A 17,085-nucleotide genomic window follows, 5' to 3' on the forward strand; every position below is an offset into this window, starting at 1 on the left:
CAAGGAGCACCTGGTGATTTGAACTGCTGACCTTTTGATTAGCAGCCATAGCACTTAACCACTATGCCACCAGGGTTTCCACATATAATAATAATAATAATAGCTAGTAATTATGTAGCATTTACTAAACATCGGGCACTGTTGTAAGAGCACTTTAATATTAACTCAGGTAATCTTCACAATAAAAAAAAAAGTTGTTTTTTTTTTTTCACAATACCCCATTGAAAATATATGACTATTATCTTAGTATCTATGGCAGTAGTTGTTCACTGGTAGCATTCTTGCCCTCTGTGTGGGAGGCTGGGGTTTTATTCCCAGCCAATGCACCTTAGCACCTTATACGTAGCCACTACCTGTCTGTGTATTGCTATGATGCTGAACAGGTTTCAGTGGAGTTTCCAGACTAAGACAATGTGTCGATCTACTTCCAAAAACCACCCTGTGGATCACAACAGTCTGATCAATCATGTGGGTGGTGCAGGACTGGGCAGCATTTCATCCTATTGTGCATGGGATCACTATGAGTTGGGGGCCAAATTGAGGTACAGCTCATGGTAACATCTATGATGTTAACCCATACACCAGGCTGTTCCACAGGGCTGTTAAAAGGCTTAACTGAGACACTGTATATATTTTAGGACTATACTTGAAACCAAAACAGTATACAATAAATTGTAGCTAAAAAAAAAAAACCCTTTTTTCTGTTAATTGGCTATGTACCTTATTCATTGGTAATTTTGCAATCTTATTATCAAAATATGTGAGTTTTTTTTTTTTCTAGTAATGTTATAAACCATTTGTTTCACATTTGTTGCAATTTTTTTTTTTCTGGAAACCTATTAAGTTAAAACAGTCATGTTTCTGCTGCCCCAAAATATGAATGAGTAGGCACATGAAGTTTAGATGACGGTGCAGTTAGGAAACAGAGCCAGCTTATTAATTGGTGTCTGGCTTCACTTTCACAGGCAGTGTTCATATGTTGAGCAACGAGGCACAACAAGAGAACTAGGAAAATTCCCCACCCTCTGCAATCAAATCTACACTTTGTCTCCATTATGAATTTTTAGCCCGAAGTCAGAGGCATAGGAATATGCATGATATGAGTGTTTAGCAAGTGGTTTTGGGTACCTGCAGTGCCAGGCAGAGGGGTAGGCACTGCAGATACAAAGATAAATGCATTAAGTCTCTGCCTCGAGCTTAGTCAATAAAAAACAAGTGCACCTAATAGAGTGTGAAATGTGCAAAAATGGAAGTTTGAAATCATTGAGGTAAGGCAGCAAGATGAATGACTATTTGTATTTTGCCAAGGACAGAATTGGAAAGGATTTCACAGGCTTTGCAGAAGTGAAGAACTGTAACTTCAAGGACAAGTAGTAGTTTGTCAGCTGGGCAAGGGGGTAGGTGACAGTGTCAAGGCTGAGGGAGCATAAACATGAAGGCGTGAGGATGGGGACAGCATGACCTGTGCACTAGTTGTCTGTATTGGTGTGTACTAATCACCACAAACTCAGCAGCCTAAAACACTCCCTTATTATCTCGCCATTCTGTGCAACAGGAGTCTGGGCTTAGCTGGGTGCTCTGTGTCAGGGTCTCTTAGAATCCAGCTGTCAGCCAGGACTGCTGCCACCTGAAGCTCACCTGGGGAGAGATACACTTTCAAGCTCACTCAGGTTGTTGGCAGACTCAATTGCCTAGTTGCTGTAGAACTGATTATATCAATTCCTGGCCGGCTTTTGGCTGGATGCTGCCATGGCTCCTACAGGCCTCCACAAGATGGCTGCTTACTTCAAGCCAGCAAAAGAGAAAGTCTCTTTGCAAGATGGGTCTTAAAATCTTACATAACCTAATCACATGCCCGTAGTTACATACATGTAATCACATATGCATATTCATGTACATTCTATTGCCTTTACCACATTATATTGCTTAGGAACAAGTTACAGATCTCACTCATATCAAAGGGAGAGAATCGCACAACGGTGTGAACACCAGGAGGGACCTGACCACCAGGGTTCATTGGGGCTGCACCAGAGTCTGCTCACCAGGGTGTATTTGAAGGATACCTGTGTTATGGCTACAATGCATATGCGAGGTAGAGAGATTTTGCTGGCAACTGGAGGTGTAGTTGTGAGACAAATCATAAAAAGCCTAAGGAGTTCAGACTTCGTGACGTCCGGGGCTGATAGAAAGGTTTGAAGAAGGATATTAATATGCTCAGATTTGTGTTTTAGATCACTCACTGCAGCCACTTCCTGGGAAGATAAAATTGAAAATAGTGGGATAGTTGAAAAACTAAGTATAGGCCATAAGGAAATGAGTCACTTTACTTAATAATGCTAAGACAATGGATAGAAAATTTCTACGTATGGAACAGCAGGTAGAGGTTGTAGCTCTGGTGTCTGTAGCTTGAGATTAACTGCCTCCTTTGGGGTATTTTCCAGTCCTCTTACCAACACTCTGGTCTTAAGTGGAATAAAGGTACTATTGAAAATCTCTGTAAAGTAACAATTCTAATTTCTTTCATTGTAGTTGAGACAAAACTGAAAAATTCAAATGACCTCCATTAGAAATACAAGATGTGTGGAGGGGATGGGCAGGCAGGTCTGGACATTTGAAGATGAAAACATCAATATTTAAAGCAGGGTATATTTTTTTTTTATAAGAAGAGAAGAGGACCTAGTGAAAGAAACCAAGAAGAAGCACTTGTTTGACTTGAGTAACAAGAGATCTTGGACATAAAGTACAAAACAAGTTGGATAGGCAGGCAGATTGCGGCAGTGAGCATTTCAATTGACTGGACTTTGTGTACTAAACTTATAGTAGATTTTCTGTTTTTAAAAAGCAAGTAGCATGCTGATGGGAGTGTACCAGAAACAATAGCTACTAGAAAAGTGTCAGATGGAATAAGAGAGGGAAAACCTACAGTTCTAGTGACTCAGTGTAGGTTGTTCAAATATTTCATGACTAAAATGCTAAAGATGATGATGACGGGAATAAAGAGAATAGAGAGTAAATTTAAAAGGCATATAAAAAGGAATGATAGAATGTAATGGTAAAATGGAAGTATAGGGCTAAATAAAGGAAAATTTTAAAGATGAACTCTGAGATCTATGTTAATGTTTTATATTTCTATGACTTCATAATGTGAGACTGGAGTCTGAAACAATTTATGGAACGTAGAAACAAAATAGAGTTGAAAAGAGAGCGACAGCAAGGCCGAGAGCCTTACCAACTGCTCCCTTTTTCTTTTGCCCAAATACCCTCTTCAACAGCTTGGCCAAACATTTTCAGGTTTTGCGATTAACAAAGGGTAAAGAGCTCTCCCCAAAGTTCTAATTGCTATCAAAGTAAGTTTCCTTATGTCTTGCTAAATGAAGAAATGTAGTCTTTAAAATAAAATTAGTAGTGTTTACCTTTCCAGTATTGACAGACTTGCTCCCTGTTGACCAAACCTCTCACTGAGATCAACCATGAATGAAATGAAAAAACCAAAGTGTGAAAGTGTCAAGAAGCTAACAAGGCAGTAAGCACTTGAGGTGTGAAGATCCTAGAGAGAGGAAAGGAGTGGGAGAAGATGTTTAAAGTACACAAAACCCACAAATAACAGAGACCTTCTGCAAATTAGAAAAAAAAAAAAAGCTAAGGCAATAGAAAAAGTGAAAAAGACATGAACAGTCATTCACAAAAGAATATTTCCAAATAGGCAGTAAACATGAAGAAGTGACCAACTTCATGGATCCTCATGGAATTACAAATTCAAGCTACAGTAGCTAAAGTGGGAAAGACAGACAGCAGTAGCATATCCTTGGGTGAAAGACCAGCCATAAAATAATACTTTATATTTATAAAAATTCCAAAGCTTTGTGATGTTGGAAGTTAGGTTGGTTGTTACATTTGGGAAGAAGGTAAGTGAATGTGTGTGGAAGGGGACATGAGAGAGGCTTAATGGGATTTTGTTCTTGTTCTATCTCTTGACCTAGTGGTGGTTATGCCAACATTTTTACTTTGTGGTATTTCATCACCTATCTTCTTTGATTTGTGCTTTTTCTGCAGGCATTATATACTTCAATCAAAATGTTTGACAAAATACAGGCAATCCCTGGATTACTAACGAGTTCCATTCTTAAATCCGTCTTTAAGTCAAATTTGTACATAAGTCAGAACAGCTGGGCACAGTTTGTACCTAATGGCAATTAGTCAAATGTTTATAGTATATAGTACCTTTCTATGCATAAAAAATATTAAAGAAACACTTTCAGATACACTAAAACATTTTTAACATAATAATACAGTAATAATAATGTTTTGGTGTGCATTGCAAAGTGATGCCCATTTGTTGTTACAAGCCATTGTATGTACCTCAGGTTTTTAATATAATAGTTTTACTGGTATTGGTTTGTAATTTCAGATTGTATGTAAGCTGCACATTTGTAACTTGGGGACTGCCTGTAATCAATCAGTAGCAATTAGAGTAAAAAATAGAATCCTTGAAAAAATAATTTTTACAAGGTATGGGATATGAGGCTAAATTAAACTGCTTCCTAACTGGTAAAATTTAGCCACCACTAGAAGCCCTGTTGGTGCAGTGGTTAAGAACTAGGCTGCTAATGAAAAGGTCGTCCGTTCAAATCCACCAGCTGCTCCTTGGAAACCCTATGGGGAAATTCTACTCTGTCCGATAGGATTGCTATGAGTCAGAATTAACTCCACAGCAACAGATTTGGTTTTGTTTTTTTTGGCTAAATATAAGTCAACTTCATTTGTCTGTTCTCATAAATATAAACATTATTTCACTAAGGAAGAACTAAGATTACCTACACCATTTCCTGTTTCTCTACCCCCTGCAAATTCTTATATTACTAGCTTTATTATTATCATCATTATTATCTTATATAGATTTATAACATTTATATTCTGTTCTTTAATTATAGTTCTAACAATTGTTAGTCTGTGGGTTTTTTTTTTTCTTCAATATTTTATTGTGTTTTTGGTGAAAGTTTACACAGGAAATTAGGTTCTTTTTAACAGTTTCTATACATATTCAGGGCCATTGATTAGGTTCTTCACAATATATCAGCATTCTTATTATTTTCGTTTTGGTTGTTCTGTTTCCATTAATCTAGCCTCCCTGTCTACCCTAGCCTTCTCATCTTTGCTCTAGGATAAATATTTACCATTTGGTTTCATCTAGATGATTATTTTGAGGGCCACAGTACTCACAGGTGATATTATTTATTTTATGGGCCAATCTGTCATTCTGTTATCCTTTATTTTATAAGAAAATGATTCAATGCCAATAACCTATCTTTTTATCATAGCTTTTCCATTGAACTCTTTGTTGATTGGCATTTATTCTCAACTAGTATTTTTTTAAGAAGTATATTAATGCGTGGTAACCGAAAGGTAGGAAGTTCAAACCCACCAGGCATTCAGCAGGAGAAGGAAAGGTGTGGCTGTCTGCTTCAGTAAAGATTGCAGCCTTGTAAACCCTTTGGGGCAGTTCTATTCTGTCCTGTAGGGTCACTTTGAGTCAGAATCCACTCAATGGCAGTGGGTATAAGTTCTTAATTATTGAGTATTTGCGAATATGTGTCTCTTGATTTGATTCTTAAATAGTAACTTGATGAGAATAAAATTATTTGAGAAAAATGTCTCATGGAAATTTTAGGTATTTGACTATTATCTCGTCATTGAATACGGCAGTAAAGAAGTATGAGAGAAACTTAATTTTTTGTTCAGGTGTCCATACAATTGCTTCATCATCCTTAAAGTACAGGAGCTTTACTAAGCTATCTTCTGGTGTTCATTATTCTGTATCATAGTATACTTTTATTCTAACTTCCTCTATATAGGGGAAGTTTTCCTCTATTGTATCTTAAAATATATTTACCTTCCACTTGTTATATTTTGTTTAATGATATCTGATGTTGATTATGCTTTGCCCGTACTTCAATTTTTTTCCTTTCAACTTTTTAAACATTATTTTCTTTTCCATTTTATTTTGTTTGAATTTCTCAAGCCTATCATTGAGATCCCTGACTGTTTCCAATAATGTCTAATCTCCTTTTTATTACTTCAGATATGTCATTCATTTCTATAATGATGTAATTTTATGTTTATTTTCTTTAGAAGAGCTCTGTCAGCTCTCAAAAATTGTGCAACACATAACACATAAAATGGTTGCTCCAAGTATAAATACACAGTTTAAATAAAAATAATGATAATAAACACACCCATGTACCAACGATCTTGCCTGAGAAATAGAACCCGATTAGGACTTTCGAGGCCATTGTGCATCACTCTTCTCTTTCCTCTAATTCAATCTCAGTTCTCGAAGAGGATCAATAGTTCTCTCTGGATTTTAATTTGATAGTTTTTAGTATTTTTAAAATTAAGTTTTTAGTATTTTAAAATGTATCAATGTGTTCAGTTATTATTTATAAATTTGGGGGTCTGTCTTAGTTATCTACTGCTACTACCACAGGAATACCACAAGTGGATGGCTTTTGCAAACAGAAATGTATTCTCTCACAGTTTAGGAAGATAAAAGCACAAATTAAGGGTGCCAGCTCCAGGAGAAGAATTTCTCTCTGTCAGCTCTGGGGGAAGGTCCTTATCAATCTTCTCCTGGGTCTAGGAGTTTCTCAGCACAGAAACCCTGTGTCCAAAGCATGAGCTCATCTCCTGGCTCTTCTTTCTTGGTGGTAAGAGGTCCTTCTCCTTTCTGTTTGATTCTCTCTTTTATATCTCAAAAGAGATTGACTCGAGATACAACCTAACCCTATAGATTGTGTCCTGCCTGCTTGACATAACTTCCTCTAATTCTGCCTTATTAACATCGTAGAGGTTAGGATTTACAACACAGAGGATAATCCCAACAAATCACAAAATGGAGGACTACCACACAATACTGGGAATCATGGCCAAGCCAAGTTGATACACATTTTTGGGAGGAAAAATTCAACCTATAACAGGGTCTTATTTAAAGAGCCCTTTATTAACACACTGAACTAATGTTTGCTGTGGAATGTTCGTAGAATGTACAGATGATTAGCTTCCCTTCAGACTATAGTGAAACAGAAAACAGGAGTCACTGAGGCAAGACAAGGAATACGTAGGGTAGTCTATTCTAAGGGAATGCACAGTGCTTGTGATCTTCTTTCCAGATGAGGATTAAAGAGACTGCATTAGCTAGGTAAATAGCCACATATGAAGGTTCCTGGGGCTGTGTTGGTCTGCTTTAAACATTACGTCTGCCACAGCATCCGACTGGGGATCCAGCTCTATCAAGTTTCTGGTAATCCACCATTATCCACTATTACCTAACTAGGTTTTCAGGGATCAGACTGGTGAATTATATGAGTATATTTTTATTTAATACAGCATAATACAAAACAATATATAATTATACATAATTATAGTGTCATTACCTATTGTATACATATATTGTATACATAAATATAATATAAACAGTTTATGATACAATAAGATATATACATACTATGTAGCTTTCTGTCTAAAATTTAAATAAATATGAATATATGCTAATATACTTCAAACAAATTTTTTAATTGTTTGGAAAAATATCTGGTGCATAAGTAGCACTATATATTAAATGCAAAAACAAATCTTGATAGAAGTACATATAGAAACTTCAACTCTAAACTATACAATTTCTTTTCATATGTTACCTTTTCTGAAATCTAGACATGTGTATGAAATATGTGAACATATTTTGTCCCATGAAACTGCAACTAAATTGTTGGTGAACCTTGTAATGTGCCAACATGACTAGAAGCGTAAATAAATTTGTTATATTATTATTATTCACTTTTAGGAAAACTTTTATTCAAAAGTAATTCTGTTATATAATATATATTGTAAAATGGATTCAGATTTTTCATAATTATATTTATTTTGGTATGCATCTGAATATGTTGCTTTAAAATAGTAATAATACAAATTTATATATAAATAGGTTTTTTTTTTTAGCCTAGCACACATATGATGTGAAAAGAGGAGCTTGAAGACATTATGCTGAGTGAAATAAGTCAATCACAAAAGGACAACTATTATATGACCTCACATATAAAAAGACAAGAACAGGTAAATGTAAAGAGACCAAAGTGGTTACTATAGCCAGGAGGGAGGGGAACAGGGAGAAGGGTTATTGCTTATGGAACACTGAGTTTTGGTTTACAGTAATGGAAAAGTTGTGTTGCACAGCCAATTATGTAACTGCTGTCAATAATTGGTACACCTGTAAAAAGTTGAATTGGCGAAAGTTGTGCAGTAGATATATTTGCAGTAACAACAGAAAAAAAAAGCAGCTGCTGAGGCTGCTTATGTACAATCAGACACTTCATGGGATTTGGCTTCTTGGTTTGGGGATTTAGGGTCTTGGTTTCATGCAACATCCCAGTTAATTGGCCTAACACTGTGTTTAGTGCTTCTGGGATCTTAAAAGCTTGCACATGGCTATCCAAGGTGCAACAAATGGTCTCTATGTGCCTAGAGCAACAGAGGAAAAAGAAAAGTCAGGAACAGGAGGAAGAAATGGAATGTGTGATTAATTGCCTCCATGAACCACAACCTCCTTTGCCATGAGATCAGAAGAAATAGATGGTGTCTGGCTACCATTAGTGAGCATTTTGGTCAAAGATCCTATAGAATAATTCTGACCAAAAGAGGGAAAATGCAGAAAAGAATTTCAAATTCTTATGGAATCTAGACATTCTGGAGCCATGGAGGCTGGATGAACCCCTGAAATAATTTACCTGAGATAATCTTTAAACTTTAACAAAAATACCCCCTGAAGTCTTCTTAAAACCAAAAAATAGCTTAGTTTAACTAGTAAGAATGTCTGCCTTGAGCACTGCATTCTTTTAAGAGTTATTGGTATGGGAGTGGAAACCCTAAAGAGCAGTTCTGCTGTTCTATAGGGTCGCTATGACTCCAAATCAACTCTGAGGCAATGGGATCAAACTGACAACAGCAAACCAAAAGATTAGATAGGAGATATAGAGGGCAGTGAGTTCATGTTAATTCAGAAAAAGAGAGTGAGAATGGTTGCATAGCTTGGGGAATATAATCAATGGCACTGAATTGTATATGTAGAAATTGTTGAATTGGTGTATGTTTTGCTGTGTATATCCTCAACAATAACAACAAATAAATAAATTATATAAAAAAAGAGGAGGCAAAAATATACAAAATTGCATGAATGAAATGAAATAATCAAACTCCTCTTTTTACATTTAATGAAAAGTGGAAAAACTATAGAAACATTAAATTGATTATTTGAATTTGACTCTTTCAGTGCTTTGTCCATAATGAAGTTTGTCTTTAAAAAGCTCTGTGTTTAGGATTTCCATTGAAAGTGTTCTAAAAGATCTACATTCAACTTTTAAAAACTATTTTGACAAATAAGAATCAAAGAAATGTGGTAACCACTTGTAACTTTTACCTAAAACTTATTTTACCCTTTAAAGAACATTATTTTTTCTACTACCTGTTCATTCCTTAGTTGTTGACCAGACTGTAAACAGTTAAAACATAGAATTGCATAAATTCTTCCCCGGGGTATTCCTCAAGTGTTCATTTTTGTCGTTTCTATATCACTCTTAAAAAAGTAGTTGGAAATACCACAAGTGGATGGCTTTAACAAAGAAATTTTTCTGTCACAATCTAGGAGCCGAGAAGTCCAAATTCAGGGTGCCAGCTCCAGAAGAAAGCTCTCTCTCTCTCTGAGGGAAGATCCTTGTCATCAATTTTCCCTGGTAGAGGCTGTGGTAGATGTGGTCCATTAGTCCTTTGGACTAATCTTTCCCTTGTGTCTTTAGTTTTCTTTATTCTTCCTTGCTGCCAAAGGGCTGAGACCAGTGGAGTATCCTAGATGGCTGCTCACAGGCTTTTAAGACCCCAGGTGGCTACTCACCAAAGCAGAATGTAGAACATATTCTTTATAAACTATGTTATGCCTATTGAGCTAGATATTCCCTGAGATATAAACATTTTCCCTATGCAGAATAGTAGGGAACCCTGGTGGGGCAGTGGTTAAGTGCTTGGCTGTTAACTGAAAGATTGGTGGTTTGAACCCACCAGGCTCTCTGTGGGAGAAAGATGTGGCAGTCTGCTTCCAAAAAAAGATTCACAGCCTTGGAAACCCTATGTGGCAGTTCTACTCTGTCTTATAGGGTCACTATGAATCAGAATCAACTTGAGGGCAGTGTGTTTGTTTTTTTTGGAGGGTTATGCAGAATTTATTGATGTCGTTAGGAGTCTTCAGGTCATTTTCAGCTCATAGTGACCACATGTACAGCAGATAGAAACATTTGCTTGGTCCTATGCCATCCTCACAATTGTTGCTATGCCTGAGCCCATTGTTGCAGAATGGTGGCCTATGAAAACTCAAGGTAATGCCAATGATATAATTTCATAGGAGTGTAGATATTAAGAAACAAATTGTATTTCAAAAATTTCTTTGCTGTGGCTTGGTATATCATTTAACAGATGATCTAGTGCTTGCCAGTGAATATACAATACAATGCAAATAAAAGACCTCACTATTAAAAAATAAAGTTGGTGGTTTTATATGGTCAGGCAGAAAACATCTGTTATAATTTACAGTGACAGTGCTTTAGTTTTCAAAAAAAGTTGGTAAAAGAATTTACAATAGCTTACAGACTTCAAAAATTGGCTCTTCAAAATGCATGGTTATTCAATAATAAAAGACAATGAAGAGGACAAAGTTCTACAGATATTAAAGCAATTTCTGGAGTAATTGTTATATTTTAGAAAGCTAGTTTTTTTATGAATAATTTTTAAAATTATAAAAAAAGGAATATGAACAAAATTAAAAATTCAGCATTCATTTTTACTGTGGGAGTTACTGTAATGACTCATGACATCTGCTGAAATGAACTAATCATTTTAGCAACTTTATCTCCATATGTTTTAAAGTTTTCTTGCCCTTGGCATTCATTATCTATTTAGGCTTTTAAAATGACCTGTTTCTGTTTTCTATTCTTATTCATAGGGCCTGTAGAATGCTAAATATTTTACAAAGCTTTCGGAACCTAAACCTTTAGCACATAATTGCAAAACATACAGACAAAATGCTATAGTTCATTCTCTAATCATTCCCTCTGCTCCAAATACTAGGCAATAATTGAAAATATATTAAAAATTGAAGTTTAGAAGACTTATCTGGACTCTAAAAGTGAAAAAATATCTTAGGAATAAGATTGGAATGGAAATATCAATGAATTAATGAGGCTAAAATCCTGGATGTCCCAGGGTGTGCAGTGGCAGCCTGGTATAAACTCTAGAGTAGGCAAGTTGAAGAGGGGTTTAGTGAATTAGAAGACAGTATTGGGAAAGTCACTCAAAATGTACCAATGAGAGACAGGTGTAAAATGAAAGAAACAAAGTAAAAGAGCAATCACCTAAGAAACATGTACATACATAGTGAGACTCCCATATTCATTCAATAGGAGTTCAATACAGCAGAATGGAGCAAATGTCACAGCAGTAAAATTTGAAGTCAGCGATAAAAATTTTCCAGGTCAAAAGGGTATTGCAAGTACTCAGCAGAATTAATTAAAATAAATGAATGCATAAACACACAGCGGTAAAATTGTGGAACGTTAGGATAAAGAGAAAATCTTAAAAGGCACCAGAGAGAAACAACGTTTCATTAACCATGGAATAACTAATTAAACCAACAAGAGACGTCAGCAACAATAGATGCTAGAAGACAATGGCATAGTATCCACCACCGATTGAGTTGTGTCCCCCAAAAATATGTGTCAACTTGGCTAGGCCATGATTCCCAGTATTGTGTGATTGTCTACCATTTCGTGATCTGATGCGATTTTTCCTATGTGTTGTAAATCATACTTCTATGATGTTAATGAGGCAGGATTAAAGCCAGTTATGTTAATGAGGCAGGACTCAATCTATAAGATTAGGTTATGTCTTAAGCCAATCTCTTTCGAGATATGAAAGACAGAAGCCATTAGAGAGAAAAGGGAACCTCATACCACCAAGAAACAAGAGCCAGGAATGAGTGCAACCTTTGGACTTGGGGTTTCTGTGCTGAGGAATTCCTAGTCCAGGGAAGATTGACGACAAGGACCTCCCGAGCTGACAGAGAGAGAAAGCATCCCCTGGAGCTAGTGTCCTGAATTCAGACTTCTAGCCTACTAGCCTGTGAGAGAATAAACTTCTGTTTGTTAAAGCCATCCACTTGTGGTATTTCTGTTATAGCAGCACTAGATAACTACGACAGTATATCTTTAAATTCTGAAGGAAAATAACTGTAAATCTAGAATTTTATACCCAGATAAATTATTATGTGAGTAAAAGAAAAATGAAGAATTTTCTTACCACCCACACAGACTCTCACAAATGAACTGTTCTGTACTTCACCAAGAAGAGAACTGAACAAAGAAGGAAGCTGTGAGACTGAAGAAATAAATGTGAGTTACAAAATTGACTAAATGTGAGGAAATTTCATTCATTATTAACTATAAATATTAAATAAAAACTTTTATATTAAAAAAGAATCTAAAAATAATCACCTAAACAATAATGACAAGATGGAGGCAGTATCTTTATTAGTAAAGAGTTCTAAACATGTTTTCAAATTTGAGAGACAGGGGAGAACAATACTGAATATCTTTAGATTTTTTAAAGAAAAAAATATGAGTGGAAGTGTTCAATACAATCTATAACTTTTAAACCAGAAAAGAGAGAATAAAGGAGTATTAAAAAAAAAGTTAATATTTTAAGTCAGGCAGAAAACAAGAAATTCAAAGTAAAATTAAAAATGGTAAATAGAAAAAAATGAGATGATGAAATAATTCCAAATATTTCAGAAATCATAAGTATAAAAATTATGCACAAATACTGAAAAACAAATTAGATTTTTTAAAAATTATCTCTATACTGCTTAAAAGAGAAAAATCTAATACAAAATCAGTCAGACAGGTGAAAAAAATTGGGATTTTTTGTAATTATTTTAGAGTAAGACATGTTTTTGTAATTATAATCCCAAACTCAGAAATCATAAAAAAAAACAAAAAAAATTCAGTTAGAAAAATTAAATGAAAATCTAAGAAAAACAATTGAAACTCATATCACAGAGAAATGTTTAATAGCATGAGAGGGAAACTCTTACACACCTATGCAGGCAGACATCTGCATTAGTAATTATTGTAGTATAATTTATAATAGTGAAAATCTAAGTATTCAAAGTGCCCATCAGCAGGAAGATTGACACTTTGTTATATATCCGTATAGTGAAAAATTGTACAGTGGTTGAATTAATTTGAGTTTCCAAGTTACCATGCCTATTTATATATTTACCTACATATTTTTGCATCTGTAATCATTATATAACATTTGAATAAATAAAAATTGTATCATCAATGTAATCCTTTTTCAACTTGCTTTTTATCCTTACCAATAGGTTTTTACAGACTTGTCTATGCTGTTACATGTAGTTCAAGTTTATTCATTTTTATTGCTCTTAAATGTATTATTAGAATTGGATTACAACCAATTCTCTTTTTCCTAGGCTTTGGTCAAAAACAACTTATAAGACAACATAAAAAATTAGAGTATACTTTTTAGGATTTCTTCCATGATTATCCCCTTTTGAATAAAAAGGGTGGTGATGTTGACTAACCCTGTGGGCCTCTGGGAATTGTGCTAGCACTATTAACCAGATGTGTTTCCCAAAATGAGTGGGGTCACTCTTAGTGGACTATTGTCTCATTCCCCATTCATTGATCTAATGTGTGATTTAAAATGGGAGATGAAAATTCCCCCAGCTATGGTAAATTCCTACCTAGCCTCTTATCTCCTGACATCTCTTATTCTGACTTCTACAACTCATACTCAGCTGTCCTAATATACCATATTTGAAGACACTCCAGGTACATCACGAACTCAAAGCTAGGGATAGACCAGCAGAGGCTCTAAGAGAGAGGTTAAAGGAAGTGTGAAGACCTTCTGTGTTTGTAATCTTTAATTCAAAATGCAGAATTGGGCTGAATAATTCTTGGAGGTTTAATACCTCTAATTCCATCATTGATACCTTGAGTAAACTATAACAGCAGTTTGCGCCAAGATAGATTTTCATTTACTTTTATTATTGCATTTTCCATTCCATAAAGTGTTACACTGGGTAAAAGTAAATAGTTGCCTACTGATAGTATTTTTTACGACATCTCTTGAAAAATATACATTTCCATATGGAACATTTCATAGCTCAATATGAGAACCCCAATATGGGGTTCTCCTTTTTAAATCTTTGGAATTGGAGACGGCTTTATGAAATCTTAAAGAAAATAATCATGTATTGCCTTTTCCCGTTAGTTTCCTTTAATGTTTCATATCCCAGAATGAATGTGAAGCCACAGCAGCAGATTCCCGGCATGCTCCCCCACATACACTGATTGTTGCTAACAAGTGAGGGTAGAGATTTAAACGTATCATGAAGGTTCTCTTGTTCATCTGTCTGTAAAAAAAAAAGGGGAAAGATACTCTTTGATATTCATCATATATTAATTTTGAATCATCACAATAGTGTAACTAATGGAGTACTTAAAAATTGGACACTTATGGGAAAAACACACTTATTTGAATTCACTTTTCTCATTAAGCTTGTAACGGATGAACTTGGATATTTGTCAGAGGAGATTTCTATGCAAGATCTTAAAGGAGCCATGTGGTTTCTCTACGATGCTTATAGTAAAATGCGAGAGGAAAGAGATGGACTTAAAAATGAACGGTGCAAAATGAAAACAAAAAAAGATTTGGAAAATTCTGTTGTACAAACTTAGGACATACTTTCTAGAGTTTTCACTAAGAATGTGACTACACAATTTTTTGTAAAGAGATTAAGCCTTTGACTGATGGATCTACCCAACTATCACAGCATAAAACCCATAAGTTTAGACCGAAATACTCAGAGGCAGGGTGAAGGAAAAGAAAGCTGCCACTTGGAATCCTATAGGCAGGAAACAGGTAAAAGGAGCTATATCTGTTGTCCTCCAAAGAAAGAAAAGGACCAACCGTAGAGAAGTTTGGAAATCTGCAATACTATTCAAAGGAGCACGGGAAGCAGGGTTGACTCAATTTCCAAGGATGGAGCTGTGGTCTCCCAGATCTCAAAGGTTGGATTCACAGTTTCCTGGGTTTCAAAGGGTTGAGTCACAGCCTCCTAGGTTTCAATGTGTCAGATCTCCACCAACTTAGTTCCAGAGTCTGGTGTGCCATTCAGTTTGGCCAAGAGAATGGGGCTTTTGCCCAAAGTTGAGGGGATGGGGCTGCCACATCCAAGGGGCAGAAAAAAGGGGCTTGCTGGGTAAGAGGGGTTGGGGTCACCATTCAGATGGACTAGGAGAATGGAGTTACCCAAAACTGAGGAGGTGAGGTTTTCATACCTGTGGGCCTGGAAGGTGGTATTTATTTTCTAACAGAAGGCTAGAAGTCCAAATTCAGGGCTCCAGTGATAAAAAATAGAGGAAGATTTTTCCTTTCTTTTGGCTTTGGTGGAAGTCCTTGTCTCTTCAGCTTCTATACCTTGGCTCCTTGGTGACCTTCATATTGTATGGCATCTATTTTACCCCATCTCTGCTCTCTTGCTTGCTTGTTTTATATGTCAGAAAGGAGCCCTGGGTGGTGTAGTAGTTAAGTGCTTGGCTGCTAACAAAAAGGTTTTTGGTTTGAACCCACAAGCCACTCTGCAAGAGAAAAATGTGGCAGTCTGCTTCCATGAAGATTTACAACTTTGGAAATCCTGTGGGTTGCTGTGAGTTGGCATAGACTACCTGGCAATGGGTTTGGTTTGGGTTTATGTGTCAGAAGAGATTAAGACACACCGTTCACTGTCTTATTAATGTAACAAAGCAAATCTATTCCCAAATCATTTTACATTATAGTAATTGGCCCAAGGCTGTTTGAATCCTCATTGGAGAGAAGCAACTCCACTGTGTCAGGCATCGGTGACTTGTTGACAAGAAGGCCACTTCTCTTCGCCCTGAAAACGACCACAAAAATAAAATAGACTCTCTTGGTGATGACAAGATGATAAGGAAATAAAATTAAAACAAAATTAGGAGGAAAGAAATATTGAATTAAAAAAAATTGAATAAGGGAAGACAAAAACAAAATTGAAACAGTGTTACTCACTACAGGGATTAGGATTTACAACATATATTATTTGGTTACACAATTCAATCCATAACAGGGACCAAACACGAAGATGTTTCAAGAAAGCTAACGGTTTAAGAGAGCACAAATTGTTTTGGCCTCTTTGGGTGGAAGCATCCTTTAAAGGTATGCCTGCGCTAAAATGCACTAGTCTGAATACTGGTCTCCACTTGGTGAGGTAACATTCTTTTTTATTATGCTACATCATCACTGCATGTGGAAAGCAATTACAACCGGTGCCTAGCAATAGCTTAGTAGGAGAAATATTTATTCTCTTTCTATAACTAACATACCCGTAGCCCAGAGAAAGTAAATATCAGATAGGAGGAAAATAATGGTAATTTTGTACATCCTCAGAAGTAGAGTGCCCTTTGCTTATGGAACTTTCTAAGAATGAACCCAAGAAAGGAAGCCATAAAAAAAAAAAAAATTGATAAAATTTGACTTTTTTGTCATAAAATATCCCAAACAAAATTCAAGGGTAAATAATGAATCATGGATAATATTTCATCATGTATCCAAACAAAATACTATAATGAACAAAAAAATTAATGAACTAAAAATAAGTCAATAAATTAAGGAAAATAAGAATGCAACCATGGGATAATTGGTAGAATGAGAAGACATATACAAAAGAAAGCATTTATAAATGGTCCAAAGACACATGTAAAAAGTCATTCTCACATTTTTTTTTTACATAAAGAATATGTAAATTCAAAGAATCATGAATGCCCATTGTTATTTAGCAGATTAACAAGTATTTATTTTTTTATAGGTGATAATACTTAGGGTTGACAGGTTGGAGAAAAATGGTCTTCTCTACAATGTAGTGACTAAATACTTTATATCTCAAGAAAATTT

The sequence above is a fragment of the Elephas maximus genome, chromosome 11 (assembly GCF_024166365.1).
Source record: "Elephas maximus indicus isolate mEleMax1 chromosome 11, mEleMax1 primary haplotype, whole genome shotgun sequence".
In the NCBI taxonomy this organism is placed as follows: Eukaryota; Metazoa; Chordata; class Mammalia; order Proboscidea; family Elephantidae; genus Elephas; species Elephas maximus.